The 16,433-nt window shown below is 42.6% G+C and overlaps 1 long non-coding RNA gene across 1 annotated transcript in view; it reads right to left on the bottom strand.

Moving 5' to 3' along the window:
- The window catches only part of LOC103348093 (uncharacterized), a 46,403-nt gene extending 34,098 nt beyond the window's left edge, over nucleotides 1-12,305 (bottom strand). Inside the window, exon 1 of the long non-coding RNA XR_011389498.1 lies at nucleotides 6,286-12,305. This is a non-coding gene — a long non-coding RNA (uncharacterized lncRNA). The remainder of the gene's footprint in view (nucleotides 1-6,285) is intronic.
- Nucleotides 12,306-16,433: the final 4,128 nt, after the last annotated feature.

Here is a 16,433-nt window from a genome sequence, read left to right as displayed (position 1 = left end):
TGATGTTCTGGCAGTCTCCACCAGTTCTGAATGAGCCATTAACCCCAAGGGACACACAATCCTATGTCCTTGCCAGCCTCTGGTCTCAATGTTTTGATCAACCAAACCTTACCTTATGTTAGGTGTGTTTCTGTGGAGTACATATAGACATTTGTTCCCTTAACACTGAACTCAAGTCCAACAGCGCTGGCAGGAAGCTTTTCTAAAACATGTGCTTTCTCTAAGGCACCACACAACCTTCTTTCCCTGAGATCACTGAATTGCTTTTTAGTACCATGCTTGAGGGCCCTTTAGAGCAGCAAAACCACCAACTAAAAGGGCAAACATGAAAAAAAGAAAAAAAAAATGGCCCTAAGTTGACCACAAAAAGGATGCTTGTTTCTACTCTATCGGCTGAAGAAGAGAAAGACAGTGTTGTCTCGCTTGCCCTTGGTGGGAAACGTGCATTAGCTGTGCCTCCACTCTATGTGAGTGTGTGACGCCTTGTGAGTATTGATTTTTGGGGTTGCAAATACATTTTAGTGAGTAGGTAAATTTGAAAATACAGAATCCACAAATAATGAGGATCAAATATACTCTGTATGAAGCTGATAGGCAGGCTTCATCAGTCCTGGGCACTAATGGGAAGTGACTTTATGTGAAATGATCAACCAAGCCTGGGCTCAAAGTGAGGCATGGGTCTTGTAGCCAAGTTGCTTAGAATCCAGCTAAGGGACTGGGCAGAGTCACTGATGTCTGTACCACTGGGCCTTCACAGAACTGAGTCCCAAGACCTCGGGCACACCCAAAGGACCAAATTGACTCTAGTGGTCAGGGAGAGCCACAGAGATCTGCCCCTGGCAGCAGGTCTTTATAAAGAAGAAGGGGAGAATATGAGGGTCCTCCACTCCCAGGAGAGGGGAACGTCTAAGGGAAGTGGCATGGACAAGGGAAATTGAGCAGCAATGAACTTCACAGTTGTGTTTGGTGTCTCCACTCCTTGTACCACTCACAACGGTAGCAGGTATCACAACATGAGCATAATCTGGTTAACCCTTCTTGACATAGTCACAGGAGGGAATGAAATACAGCAAGGGGTCAGTTTGGCAAAGACAAAATGCTTCATACAATGATTTAAGTTCCCCAATATAATTTTTACTACACAGGTTCTAGAGCTACAGGGAGCAAGTGATTTTATCAAGTCCCATGCCTTTGTTTTTCAGAAAGGATTAAGTAATTTATCTCAGGTCTTAGAGTGGCAAGGTTACAATGTGTTTCCTTTATGTCAATGCACACTCAGCATCATTTTTTAAAAAATAGACTGCATTTTGTAGTGCAGTTTTAAGTTCATGGAAAAACTGAGTAGAAAGGATGGAGAGATTCCATTTCTTCTTTGCCCCCACACCTGCATAAGTCTTTCCTGCAATCAACAAGCTTCATCGGTATGGTACATTTGGGGTAATCAATGAACAGAGTCCTAGTTCACATTAGGATTCACTCTTAGTGTTGTACATGGAATGGGTATGGACAAACGTATAAAGACCTGTAATCACCATTATAGTATCCAACAGAGAAGTGTCACTGTCGAAAAACCCTCTGTACTCCATATTTCTCCACCTTCCCTTCCAACTCCTAACCTTTTTACTGTCCCAAAGTTCTGCCTTTTCCAGAATATCATATAGCTTAAATCATGCAGTGTGTAGCTTTTTTTTTAAGTTGACATCTTTCACTTAGTAATAGGCATCTGTTTCTTCCATGTCTTTTTATGATTGATCGCTCATTCTTTTAGCAGCTGAACAGTAGTCTGTGGTCAGGATGTACTATGGCTTAGCCTTTCCCTTATAGAAGGACATCTTGGTTGCTTCCAAGTTTGGGGAATTATGAATAAAACTTCTATAAACAGTGATATGCAGATTTTTTGTGCGGATGTAAATTTTCAGCTTCCTTGTGTAAATGCTAAGAGGCATGATTGCTGGATCATATAGCAAGAGTGAGTTTGGTTTTGTAAAAAGCTGCCAAGCTGTCTTCCACAGTGGCTGTGCCATTTTGCATTCTCAAAAGCAATGGATGAGGCCGGCACCGAGGCTCAATAGGCTAATCCCCCGCCTTGTGGCGCCGGCACACCGGGTTCTAGTCCCGGTCGGGGCGCCGGATTCTGTCCCAGTTGCACCTCTTCCAGGCCAGCTCTCTGCTGTGGCCCGGGAGTGTAGTGGAGGATGGCCCAAGTGCTTGGGCCCTGCACCCCATGGGAGACCAGGAGGAAGCACCTGGCTCCTGGCTTTGGATCAGCGCGGTGCGCCGGCTGCAGCGCGCCAGCCGCGGCGGCCATTGGAGGGTGAACCAATGGCAAAGGAAGACCTTTCTCTCTCTCTCACTGTCCACTCTGCCTGTCAAATAAAAAAAAAAAAAAAAAAGCAATAGATGAGAGTTCTTGTTGTTCTCCAGAATTTGGTGTTGATGTTTCTGTTTTTCCTCATGCTAGTAGGTATGTAGGGCTTCTCACTGTTATTTTAATTTGTAGTTTCCCAGTGACATATGGCATTGGACATTTTTTCATATGCTGTTGTGCCATCTGTACATCTTTTTCATGAAATGTCTGCTCATATCTTTTGTCTATTTGTAAATTATGTTATTCATTTTACTGTTGTTGAGTTTTAAGAGTTCTGTTGAGTTTTAAGAGTTCTTTGTATATTCTGGATACCAGTCTTTGTTAAATGTGTTTTTTGCAAATATTTTTTGCGGGTTGTGTCTTATCTTCTCACTCTCTTGGCTCTGCATCTTTTTCGGCACAGTGTAGATGTCCAATGAATATTACTTAAATGAACTTACTAATGGCAACATCTCTCTGAAATTAAAACAGAAACTCGTGGTTCTCTTCTAGGTACTGGTTACATGTGCATATTCATTTGATTCATTCATCAAGATGTATACACTTTTTTCTACGTAGCTATAAACATCCATGAAAAGTTATAAAATACAGAAGTTCACAGGAAAGTGTTATTTGAAAGACAAATGAACATGTCTTAGGAAATGTGTATCTCTGTGATGGAAAGTTAGAACTTTGAAGGGAACTTGGGAATAATCTAGCCTAATACTCCTACTTTATAGGTGAGAAAGCTAAATTATGAAAGGACTATTTGACCTGCACTTCAACTTGGACCTTACAATAGGAGCAGATTCCCAAGGACAAGACAACAGATCTAGAATCCATCAGACCTGTGCTTTGAGCATCCATTTCCTGATTTTAAATGATGATAAGAACAAACCAACCTTCTTGGATTGTTATGAAGATTAAATAATGTATGCGAAGCACCGTGGCTGCCTTGGTGCAGGGTATGTGCTCAATAAGTGGCTGTTGTTAATGCCACTGTCATTGTTACAGCCCCAAATACAGGACTTTGCAGAAAGGATTTGCTTAATAAAATATTACTGAATTCTATTCTATATCTACATTTTTTAAAAAAGATTTAATTTATTTATTTGAGAGGTAGAGTTACAGACAGTGAGAGGGAGAGACAGAAAGGGCTTCCCCTCTGCTGGTTCACTTCCCAAACAACTGCAGTGGCCGGAGCTGGGCCGATCCGAAGCCAGGAGCTAGAAGCTTCCTCTGGGTGTCCCAAATGGGTACAGGGGCCCAAGCACCTGGGCCGTCTTCTACTGCTTTCCCAGGCCATAGCACAGAGCTGGATCAGAAGAGGAGCAGCCGGGACTAAAACATAGAACCCATGCCCATATGGAATGCTGGCACTGTAGGTGGAGGCTTAACCTACTGTGCTATAAAGCCAGCCTCTATATCTTCATTTTTAAAGAGGGTAGGGAGGTAGTAGTGACTTTAGCCTTGGTATCCATGAACAAGTAAGATGACACCTGTTTAAAAAGTGTAAAAGGCAATGGAAGATGACCCAAGTACTTGGGCCCCTGCACCCACATGGGAGACCCAGAGGAGGCTCCTGGCTCCTGGCTTTGGATCTGTGGGGCTCCAGCCATTGTGGCCACCTGCGGAGTGAACCAGTGGATGGAGGACCTCTTTCTCCATCTCTGCCTCTCTGTAACTCTGCCTTTGAAATAAAAAAAAAATACATCTTAAAAAAAATCTGTAAATGAATCTTGATGTGAATGGAAGGGGAGAGGGAGTGGGAAAGGGGAGGGTTGTGGGTGGGAGGGACGGTATGCGGGGGGGAAGCCATTGTAATCCATAAGTTGTACTTTGGAAATTTATATTCATTAAATAAAAGTTAAAAAAAAAATCTGTTTGGGATCTAAAATAACAACCAGCTACCTGAGTGTGCATTTGAAATAAACGGATGGCAGTTATTTCCAGGATCTTAAAATGTTAACATTTACACTGTGACATTCGGTATTTACTTTGCATGCCAAGTCAGCACCAGTAGCATTCATGCTCTATCACCGAAACTAGCCTGGAGGAGATTGACAAGCTCAGGGCTCGGCTCCCAAGGCTCTCAGGGGAGCTCTCCCCAGCTTCCCAATCCCTGACCCAAGGCACTAGTGAGTTCTGTAGTGGAATGCAGGAGTCTCAGAACAGCTTCTGTGGGAAACAGCCTGGGGCTTCTCTGTTATGTCTATTGTTCCTGAAAGAATTGCATTGTAATTTTTTAATAAACATTTACTAGTATGAATTTGTTAAGTATAAACATTTAAAATACACTACACTTTTAAAAACCTTATATTAGCATTTTCTTATGTTTCTAGGAGCTTCAAAGAAACAGAAGTGGCTCAGCATGTCCTTCGGCCTCCTAAGGATGCTGTCACAACACTATGATAGCACCATCATAACAAGGGCACTCAACACCCCCGCTCCCTGAGTGCCCAGGGAAGAAGGTGGCTCTGGGATCTGATCACCCCAGCACTGCCTTGTTCTGGCTGCTGAACTCGGCCAGTGCCTGCAGCTCTCACTTACTTTGAACCTGAGGATGTTGGAACCCTCTTTTCTCACTAAGGAAGTCCTGAGGAACAGGTGTTAAAATGAGGGGTGGAGGTGGTGGTGGTGTAGTGCAGCAGGTTAAACCTCTCCTTCAATTCGGATTCCATTCCCTGCTAATGCATCTTGGAAGGAAGCAGAAGATGGCCCAGTACGGGCCCCTGCCATCCATGTGGGAGACCTAGATGGAGTTTCAGGCTCCTGGCTTCCACCACTCCTAGCCCTAGTCATTCTGGCCATTTGGGGAGCAAACCAGCTGATAAAAAATCTCTCTCTCTCTCTCTCTCTCTCTCTCTCTCTTTGTGGGTGTGTGTGTGTGACTCTTTCAAATAAATAAATAAAAAATCTTTAAAAAAATAAAATACTGGGGCTGGCGCTCTTGCATAGAAGGTTAAGCCTTCTCCTGCAGTGTCAACATCCCATATGAGTGTCGGTTGGAATCCCGGCTGCTCCTCTTCCGATCCAGCTCCCTGCTAATGTGCCTGGGAAAGCAGCAGAAGATGGCTCAAGTACTAGGGCTCCTGCACCCACGAGGGAGACCAGGAAGAAGCTCCTGGCTTCTGGTTTCAGTCTGGCCCAACCTGGTCCTTTGGAGAGTGAACAAACAGATGGAAGATTCTGTCTCTCTTTCTCTCCTTCTCTCTTCAAATCTCTGCCTTTCAAATAAATAAATACAAAAATCTTAAGAAAATACTATGCATTAACTCATAATAAGCAAATACATATGGAATTTTTAAAGACATATCTGTGGTTTCCCTGAGCTCTTCTAAGAACTTGATGAAGTAGGAAGGTAATTATGTAGATACTGAAAGTGAGGCTTGGAGAGTCGAAGTAGCTTGCCCATGGTCATACCACTAGGAAGCAGCAGAGAAAAAACCTAGGCCCTGATGGCCATGGCCATGTCTACTGCTCCTCTGCTGGCTGTGTGCATTATTTACGATTGCTGGAAATGAAGACACAACCAAAAATTCCAATAAAAATGAATGGAATGCACTGTGGAATAATTGATGCTTAGCATGCACATGGAATGACTGATGATGCCTGTGCATGATGAAAAGCAGCCAATAAACATCACTTTTGCGAACCAGGCACCTTGACTCCAAGCTTTCCAGCACAGCAACTGTGCACCGATTTTCTGATCCTTGCCAGGCCTGGGTTCACAGTGAGGACGCTGGGCACAGCAGTAAATTCTGTCCTGTGAGCCCTCCCTACTGCCACTGCACTCCTTTTACGCCACTGCTCCAAGCTTGGCTCCTCCTGACTCAGTTCACCCCCTGGCCGTGAGGGTGAGGCAGGTGCCATGGTTTCTATTGTAGCTTTTTGGGGGCAAGGAGGAAACTGAGGCAATCAAAGGCTTCAAAACTCACCGGCGCTCAGAGTTGGTAAGTGGTGTGACTGGGCCCTGATCCAGGCAGTGTGGGGCCAGAGCCGGTGCCCTTCACCCTGAGTGACAAAAAGGCGAGGGATAGGGGGTAGATTGTGAGTGGCTGGGGTAGCTACTTCCCTGGTGTTGGCCTCTTGCAGCACAGCAGGCAGCCGATGGGGCTTCCTCTCCCTGGCACCCTCACCTCTCTTTTTCACCGGGAGTGTCTCTCTCCACCCTCCTCCCTTCCCTGCATTTGGGTCAGGGCTACACTGAGACAGAGAGTGAGAACAAACTCTTATGAAGGTCTTCAGTTTTCATCCCATGGCAGAAGCTAAGCCTAGGAGATGGGTTCTGCCCTGACAGGTGCCTTCTAGTCTGGGTGGTAAGGAAACCAGAGGGCAGTGTCTCATATTGATGGGTAAGAGATATCGGTTTCACCAAGGGACCAAATGGACAAATGCTCAACAAATATCCATGGGGCAGGCACTGTGGCACTGCTACTTGGGGATGCCACATCCCTTATTCGAGCACTGGTTTGAATCCCAACTACTCTGCTTTCAGTCCAACTTCCTGCTAATGTATCCTGGGAGGCAGCAGCTGATGGTTCAAGTACTTGGGACCCTGACACCCATGTGGTAGATCCTGATGGAATTATGGGCTCCTGGCTTTGTCCTGGCCCAGCTCTGGCTATTGAAGACATTTGGGTAGTAACCAATGAAAGAAAGTGCTCTCATTCTCCTCTCCCTGGCTCTCAAGTAGATGAAAATAAATAAATAAACTGACTTTGAAAAAACTCTATACTGCTAACAGTGCCCTTCCCTTGGCAACCCTAACATATGTCTACTGTCACATCTGGCCTGAGTTACTTTCCTTCCTTCCTTCCTTCCTTCCTTCCTTCCTTCCTTTCTCTTTCTCTTTCTCTTTTTCTTTTTCTTTTTCTTTTTCTTTTTCTTTTTCTTTTTCTTTTTTAAATTTATTTGACAGGTAGAGTTATAGACAGTGAGAGAGAGGGACAGAGAGAAAGGTCTTCCTTCTGTTGGTTCACTCCCCAAATGGCCACCACTGCCGGCACTGTGCCGATCTGAAGCCAGGAGCCAGGTGCTTCTTCCTGGTCTCCCATGTGGGTGCAGGGGCCCAAACACTTGATCCATCCTCCACTGCCCTCCTGGGCCACTGCAGAGAGCTGGACTGGAAGAGGAGCAACTGGGACTAGAACCCGGCACCCGTATGGGATGCCGGTGCCACAGGCGGAGGATTAACCAAGTGAGCCATGGTGCTGGCTCCTTTCTTTCCTTTTTTGATTTATTTATTTGTTTGAAAGGCAGTTACAGAGAGAGAGGGATATTTTAAATCTTCTGTTTAAGTCCTAAATGGCCACAACAACAAGTGCTGGGCCAGGCTGAAATCAGGAGCCAGGAGCTTCTTCCAGGTCTCCCACATGGGTGCGGGTGCCTAAGCACTTGGGCCATCCTCTGCTGCTTTCCAAGGTGCAATAGTAGCGAGCTGGATTGGAAATGGAGCAGCCAGAACTCAGTGCCCATATGGGATGCTGGTGTCACAGGCAGCGGCTTAACCCATTATGCTATATCACCGGCCCCTGTGTTCCTTTGTTTTATTGGCCACGTCTTGATGGTAGCTCTTCTTTCTCAAGACTACTAGCTCTGTATGCTCTGAGAAGGAGCAGGGCTCATGAGATGGTAGAGAGAACTTCAGGAGCAGACCCTGTGTGGACATGTTATCTCATAGCTCATGTCAAGAGACATACGCCCCCATTGGCAATGGCTGAAAGGTAGGTGTGCGGTGGGGAGGGGAAAGAGAAGGCAGTGCAGCCATTCCTTGCTTGCCTCCACTTCTGGGGCTACGTGGGGCAAAGGGGCTCTATCTGCTCACCTACTGTAAAGAACAACAGCTCCAGTTCTCTTTCTAGCCGGAGTAGCACAAGGTCATCTGTAATGATGCTTGCCTTACAGCTGAAGTTGGGGTCCCTTTGACCCATTCTATTCTTATTACCTTATTCTCCTTCTAGCTCCCCATGGAAGGATAAAGGTTCTTGTCCACAGTACCTAGGACTACAGGCAAAGCCTGTGCTTTTGAACTTTTTGGCCTGAGTGCTTGCTGGGGTCCATTGAGAACATGCTCAGCGAATGCCCAACAAGGGCGCTAAGGGAACCTCTGAGCCCAGAAAGGGGACAGGAAACTGGACTTTATTCTAAGCAGTGCACCAGCTTAGGAACCCCCATAAAACTCCACATGGCAGCTCTTGTATTTCAAGTTGGATCAGTCACTCCAAATATGTATTTTTAAAAGGTTTATTATGAGGGGGTAGCTTTGTGGTACAGATTAAGCTGCCCCTTGTGATGCCGGCTGCTTTTGCTTCTGATCCAACTCCCTGCTAATGCACCTGGGAAGAAGGCCCAAGACCCCTGCCACCCATGTGGCAGACTAGGATGGAATTCTTGGCTCCAGGTTTCAGCCTGGCCCAGTCCCAGCTGTTGTGGTCATTTGGAGAGTGAACCAGCAAATGGAAGTGCGCTCTCTCTCTCTCTCTCCACTCTTTTAAATAAATAAATAAATTTTTAAAATGTTTGCTATGAAATAGTTCAGATACACAAAAATGCAGAGAGACACACATCCACCTTCCTTGTGCTGAATTAGCCACCGAACTGGTTTTGGTGTTTACCATTCCCTTAGAGGTCTTCATACTTTCATAACATTTCTAAGAATCTCTATACAACCCACTCTGTTGCTTTGCTGATTTAAAAATGTTATTTAATGGGCTATTGTATGAATTTTTTTGAGATTGGCTTTCATTTTTAAACTTTTAAGCTGTATCAGACTAACACAAATAGTCCCACTTTGTTGATTTATTTTGTTACTGGAGTGTATCCTGTAATATGACAATATTATAATGTACTTATATGTCTGTTGATGAACAATTAGGTTTTTCATCGCTGGCTTTGTCAGTGATCACTTTGTGTTGGACAGAGGAACAAGAGTTTCTGGAAGATGTCTACGTAGGGGAGGGATTGCTGAGTCTTAGGGTTTAGCTCTCTGGAGTCTGTTTGGGCTTCTGTAACAAAATTCCCTGGACTGGGTGGCTTCTAAACAACAACAATTTACTTCTCATCGTCCTGTGGGTTGGGAAAGCTAATATCAAGATGCCAGCAGACCTGCTGTCTGGTGAGAGTCCCATTTCTGGTTCACAGAGGGCACCTTCTTGCTGTGCCTACATACAGTGGAAGGGGCAGACAAGCTCTCTGGGGTGGTCTCCTTTATCAGGACCCTAATCCCATTCAGGAGGACTCTGCCCTCATGACCTCATGACCTCCCAAAGGCCCCACTTCCTGATGCCACACACTTGGAGGCTAGGATTTCAATGCATGACTTGTGGGATACATCAACGTTCAGTCCATTGCAGTCAGACACCCGCCAGCGTGAGTTTTAAAGGGTTCTATACCAGCTACCAACAGGGGTAGGAGTTCGCATTTTTCAGATTCCAGCCAATGTTTAGCACTGTCGGACATTTTAAGTTTTGCCGCCATGGAAGGTGTGAAATGCCTTGTGGAGGTGTTTGTTCACAGCTCCCTGGAGATGAGGAAGCATGGCTGCTTATGATCACAGGGACTTTGTTTTGCATGCATTGCCTCTTTATGGGGCTTACGGATTCTTTACTTTCCCTTTTTGTCTCTTTTTACTTATTTGTTTGGCTTCTTGTATATTGTGGATACTCACGAAAGTATTTTTCTTCCAACTTGTAACTTTTCACTTTTTAAATAGTGTTGGAATGTCTTTCAAGCTATGGCAACACATACACAGCATTTTACCCATCTTTAGGTGCAGTTTTGTGGCATTAAGTGCAGCCACGTGGCTGTGCATCACCAGCATCTATGTCCGGGACTTTCTGGTCCTTCCCCACTGAGACCCTGTATTCATTAATACGTTGAGATTTCCATGATGTCACATTTATAAATCTTCTCCTTTAAGGGCTGAACTTTGTATCAGGCTTCAGAAATTCTTCAAGAAGCTATTCTTCGGTATTTCCTTCTAAAATTTTTACAGATTTGTGTTTCACTTTTATGTCTTAATTCATCTGGAAATAATTTTAGGGGCTTTAAGGAAGTGAGGATCTCTTTTCATTTTTTTCCATACAGATTCCCAGTTATTCCAGCACAGTTTTACTGATTCAACCATCCTTTCCTCTCTCATCTTCGGTCTTAATTTTGTTAAATATTATTTCTAAAGATGCAAGGATCTCTTTCTGAACTCTCCATTCTTTTTGACTGCTCTGTTCTCTCTCTGTGGCAAACCACATTGTCTTAATTGCTGTAGGCAATTATGGGCACCTTCTTTCCTCCATGCTTTCATTTCCTGATTCTTTTTCAAAATTGTCTTGATTATTCTTGGCCCACTGTCTTTTCATCTAATTCCAGTATTAGCTTGTCCAATCCATAAAAATTTCTAGAATTTGGGATTGTACTGAGTTCATGAGTGTGGTCTATTTCTATTATCACTTAAGTCTCCTTCAATATCTTTTGATAAAACGTCTAAATTTTCTCCACAAAGATCTTACATAGATGTGTTAAGATGATTCATAGGTACCTTATATTGTCACATTGCTCTTATATCTTTTTATAGTTATAATTTAACTTATTTGTGGCTGGTCTAATTTTATTTTTTATGTGTTGGACTTATATCTAGAAATATAATTGAGGTCTCTACCAACTCTAAGAACTTTTATAATGAAAAAATAGGTTTAGAAATGCTAATTAATTTGCTCTAAATAACGTGTGTTGGTGGTGGGGAGAAAGATAATGTCAGGGTGATAATTTACATATTTTCTATGTCTCTGACTCATCTGTTCATAAATCTGAAGAAGTTTGCAGCAAGTCTCCTGAGTACTCATCTAAGAGCCCTCCTGAGACATCCAGGGAGGGGGTGGGGGGATAGACAAGAAGCATGGAATTACCTGATCTCAGAGAGAGTAGGGACCTTGGAGTAAACCTACCCAAAGACACTCAGAAATCTGAAAATGTCCCCACAACACCTTTTATTCATTTAACACATATAATGTGAACACCAAACAATGCAGGCCCCATGTTCGATGTAGGGAATAGCAGTAAGTAAACCCTCAAGGCCCTAAAGGGTTAGTGACAGACTGTAAGTATAGTAACTACACAAACACACAACTGCAAATGGGGCTAATGCTATGAAGGATGTGAATGGGCCTCTGAGAGCAGGTAGGATGGCTTGAACAATCTGACATTCTGTAGGGGGCAGATCCTCAAAGCTGTGGGCAATGGTAGAAGTTCAGTGTGGCCAGAGCTGAATGACAGGGAGTTGCTCTGGGCCAAGGCTAGAGACTGGTGAGCTGGGCCAGACCATGCATGATGTTTTGGGCCTTGCTAAGAGATTTGGCCATTATTTTAAAGTCAGTGGATGCTACTAATGTTTTTTTACACCTTTATTTAATGAATATAAATTTCCAAAGTACAGCTTATGAATTACAATGGCTTTTCCCCCCCATAACTTCCTTCCCACCCGCAACCCTCCCCTCTCCCACTCCCCTCCCCTTCCATTCACATCAAGATTCATTTTCAATTCTCTTTATATACAGGAGATCAATTTAGCATATATTAAGTAAAGCTTTCAACAGTTTGCACCCACATAGAAACACAAAGTGTAAAATACTGTTTGAGTACTAGTGATAGCATTAAATCACAATGTACAACACATTAAGGACAGAGATCCTACATGAGGAGGAAGTGCACAGTGACTCCTATTGTTGACTTAACAAATTGACACTCTTGTTTATGGTGTCAGTAATCACCCTAGGCTCTCATCATGAGTTGCCAAGGCTATGGAGGCCTTTTGAGTTTGCCAACTCTGATCTTATTTAGACAAGTTCATAGTCAAAGTGGAAGTTCTCTCTTCCCTTCAGAGAAAGGTACCTCCTTCTTTGATGACCTGTTCTTTCCACTGGGATCTCACTTGCAGAGATCTTTCATTTAGTTTTTTTTTTTTTTTTTTTTGCCAGAGTGTCTTGGCTTTCCATGCCTGAAATACTCCCATGGGCTTTTCAGCCAGATCCGAATGCCTTAAGGGCTGATTGTGAGGCCGGAGTGCTGTTTAGGATGTCTGCCATTCTACGAGTCTGCTGAGTATCTTGCTTCCCATGTTGGATCGTTCTCTCTCTCTTTTTTTATTCTATTGGTTAGTATTTTCAGACACTAGTCTTGTTTATGTGATCCCTTTTTCTCTTAGTCTTATCATTATGATCAATTGTGAACTGAAATTGATCATTTGGACTAGTGAGATGGCATTGGTACATGAAATCTTGATGGGATTGAATTGGAATCCCCTGGCATGTTTCTAACTCTACCGTTTGGGGTAAGTCTGATTGAGCATGTCCCAAACTGTACATCTCTTCCCTCTCTTATTCCCACTCTTATATTTAACAGGGATCACTTTTCAGTTAAGTTTCAACACTTAAGAATAATTGTGTATTAATTACAGAGTTCAACCAATAGTATTAAGTAGAACAAAAAAATACTAAAAGGGATAAAGTATTAAGTTGTTCATCAACAGTCAGGGAAAGGGCTGATCAAGTCACCGTTTCTCATAGTGTCCATTTCATTCAACAGGTTTCCTTTTTGGTGCTCGGTTAGTTGTCACCGATCAGGGAGAACATATGATATTTGTCCCTTTGGGACTGGCTTATTTCACTCAGCATGATGTTTTCCAGATTCCTCCATTTTGTTGCAAATGACTGGATTTCCTTGTTTTTTTTTTTTTTTTTTTTTTTTTACTGCTGTATAGTATTCTATAGAGTACATATCCCATAATTTCTTTATCCAGTCTACTGTTGATGGGCATTTAGGTTGATTCCAGGTCTTAGCTATTGTGGATTGAGCTGCAATAGACATTAAGGTGCAGACAGCTTTTTTGTTTGCCAATTTAATTTCCTTTGAGTAAATTCCAAGGAGTGGGATGGCTGGGTTATATAGTAGGGTTATCTTCAGGTTTCTGAGGAATCTCCAGACTGACTTCCATAGTGGCTTAACCAGTTTGCATTCCCACCAATAGTGGGTTAGTGTCCCTTTTCCCCCACATCCTCTCCAGCATCTGTTGTTGGTAGATTTCTGAATGTGAGCCATTCTAACCGGGGTGAGGTGAAACCTCAATGTGGTTTTGATTTGCATTTCCCTGATTGCTAGTGATCCTGAACATTTTTTCATGTGTCTGTTGGCCATTTGGATTTCCTCTTTTGAAAAATGTCTATTGAGGTCCTTGGCCCATCTCTTAAATGCGTTGTTTGTTTTGATGTTGTGGAGTTTCTTGATCTCTTTGTAGATTCTGGTTATTAACCCTTTATCTGTTGCATAGTTTGCAAATATTTTTTCCCATTCTGTCGGTTGCCTCTTCACTTTCCTGACTGTTTCTTTTGCCGTACAAAAACTTCTCAATTTGATACAATCCCAATAGCTAATTTTGACTTTGACTGCCTCTGCCTCCTGGGTCTTTTCCAAGAAGTCTTTGCCTGTGCCTATATCTTGCAGGGTTTCTCCAATGTTCTCTAATAATTTGATGGTGTCGGGTCGTAGATTTAGGTCTTCAATCCATGTTGAGTGGATTTTTGTGTAAGGTGTAAGGTAGGGGTCTTCCTTCATGCTTCTGCACGTGGAAATCCAGTTTTCCCAGCACCATTTATTGAATAGACTATCCTTGCTCCAGGAATTGCTTTTAGATCCTTGATCAAATATAAGTTGGCTGAGATGTTTGGGTTGATTTCTGGTGTTTCAATATATTCTGTTCCATTGGTCTATCCATCTGTTTCTGTACCAGTACCATGCTGTTTTGATTACAACTGCCCTGTAGTATGTCCTGAAATCTGGTATTGTGATGCCTCCGGCTTTGTTTTTGTTGTACAAGATTGCTTTAGCTATTCAAGGTCTCCTGTGCTTCCATATGAATTTCAGCATAATTTTTTTCCAGATCTGAGAAGAATGTCTTTGGTATCTTGATTGGTATCACATTGAATCTATAAATTGCTTTTGGGAGAATGGACATTTTGATGATGTTGATTCTTCCAATCCATGAGCATGGAAGATTTTTCCATTTTTTGTTATCCTCTTCTATTTCTTTCTTTATTGACTAGATTTATATTTTAGGAAGTTTACTCAACTCTAGTATGGAGAATAAATTGGACAGAGTACAAATGGATGTGGGAAGACTAGTTAGGAGATCAGTATGGTTTCTAAGGAGTAATAATGTAGGGCTAAACTAGGTGATGGCAGAAGTAATCAAGCTGAAAACTCAATAGTTGCTTATTCTGTGCTATTGAAAGATGTCCATGTATCATCTCATTGAACACTCACAGCATGAGCCCATGAGATAAGTACTGCTGTCATTCCCAGCTGATGAGACATGGCGAAGTTAAGAGACACACCTAAGTTGACACAATGTTAGTGTAGATCTAGGACTTACACTCAGCTTGCATAACTCTTTACTGTGCTGTATATCTGTGGGTGAAGGTGGGAGAAGAGGAGTGAAGAGGCCTGAGGGACCTCTGGCCCAGGGAGAATTTGAAATCTCCTAGCAAGAGGAATAGGCTGAAAGGACATGGGCTATAAGGTTCAAGCATGGGATCAGGAGGCTGGGAGACCTTCTGATCTCAAATCCATTACTCTCCCTCATTGTCTGGATGACTTCCTTGGTCTCTTCTAACCCTAAGACTCTGGGATGATTACATCACATTGGGAAAGTAATGGATGTCTCAGAATCTCTGTTCATCAGTAGCACAAGGGTAATATCTCTCCACTAAAAGGATACATATGAAAGCCTTATGCAAACACTAAAGAACATTAGCCAAACACAAGACTTTAGGTGTTGTCTGACAAGTGCTGAATAAAATGGATCCAGTTCCTTGTAAACCAAACTCTCCACTATCCTTCTTGAAGCCTGCAAAAGTTTAGGTTACAGACCCTGTTAGGTGAGAGAGGGTGCAGCTGTGGGTTTAAGAAGCTAATTTATTTTCACATTACCTCTTCCTGCCTTCTCCAAAGGAGTTTATGAGCTACCTATTCTTATAGTATTTTTAAAAAATTTTGCACACACACGAGTAAAGGGCCTTTTAGATGTTCCAAATAAATCATAAAGAACATATACAAGTAAATCTTGTTCCTTTCCTCATTGTCAAACTTTTGTGGCTTAATTTCATTTTTCAAAGTTTCTTGTATTTTGGGAAGTAGGATTTTACTTGCAATTTGACAAGTTTGAACAAAATGTGAAGTTGGGGCAAGGTGTAGGAGTGAAGAATGATGGGTAAAGTTAAGGCTGACTTTTATTGATCACAGAAAAAAATTCATTAAAATGATGTGCTGCTTCTTTTTCAAAATCACTTCAAAAATAAATTCCAAGGCTGTGAATCTTCAAATTGAATGCAAGAGTCCTCAATAAAATAAATGTGTTGTGTAAGTTGAAAAACAAAAGTGAGAGAACACATTCCCTGTCTCCGTCAGCGAATTCCTTCTTTTCAACCTGAATTTGAGAAGGGAACATTTATTGAGTCTAAGGAAGGAATATTTCAGCTTTTTTTATTACTGATGCTTGCCACAAATCTACTAACTAGAAACCAGGATATTTGATTAAATTCTAGCCCAATGGAGTGCTTAGGTAGTTATAGACGAGGTGTACATAAAACCAACTGTGGTAGCCAGATACTTTTTATTGCAACATAAAACCCAGATGCAAGTAATGAAAAATTCCCTTTTGCTTCATTTCCCAACATGCTGTCTTCACATTAGATTTTGTGTGCACTTTCTTTTCTCCACTGGTAGCATTATGACATATTCTTTTCCATGTGTTCAAGATTTAATAGCTTCAAATACAACCAACATGCAATTGCTGAGAGACCAGTCTCCATTCTGTGTGTTCTTGGCTGGCAGAACAGACTACTTATAGGAGATGCCAAAGATGTGTGATGTTCACTCCGTGGAAATAGAACAAGATGCTCATAAACATGACTTTCACAAATGTTAGTCCCCCTGGTCTTAGTGATTTCAGTTGTGCAGCCACTGTTTTTGGATTTAGATTGGGGCAGGTTGTTGTTTTCCCTGGGCATTTTCACACAAAGAGACTCATCGGCTGGAT

This window comes from Oryctolagus cuniculus, chromosome 6 (genome assembly GCF_964237555.1).
Source record: "Oryctolagus cuniculus chromosome 6, mOryCun1.1, whole genome shotgun sequence".
Taxonomy (NCBI): Eukaryota; Metazoa; Chordata; class Mammalia; order Lagomorpha; family Leporidae; genus Oryctolagus; species Oryctolagus cuniculus.
Note: the sequence above shows the minus strand (reverse complement) of the source record. Positions and strands in the feature narration are given on the sequence as shown.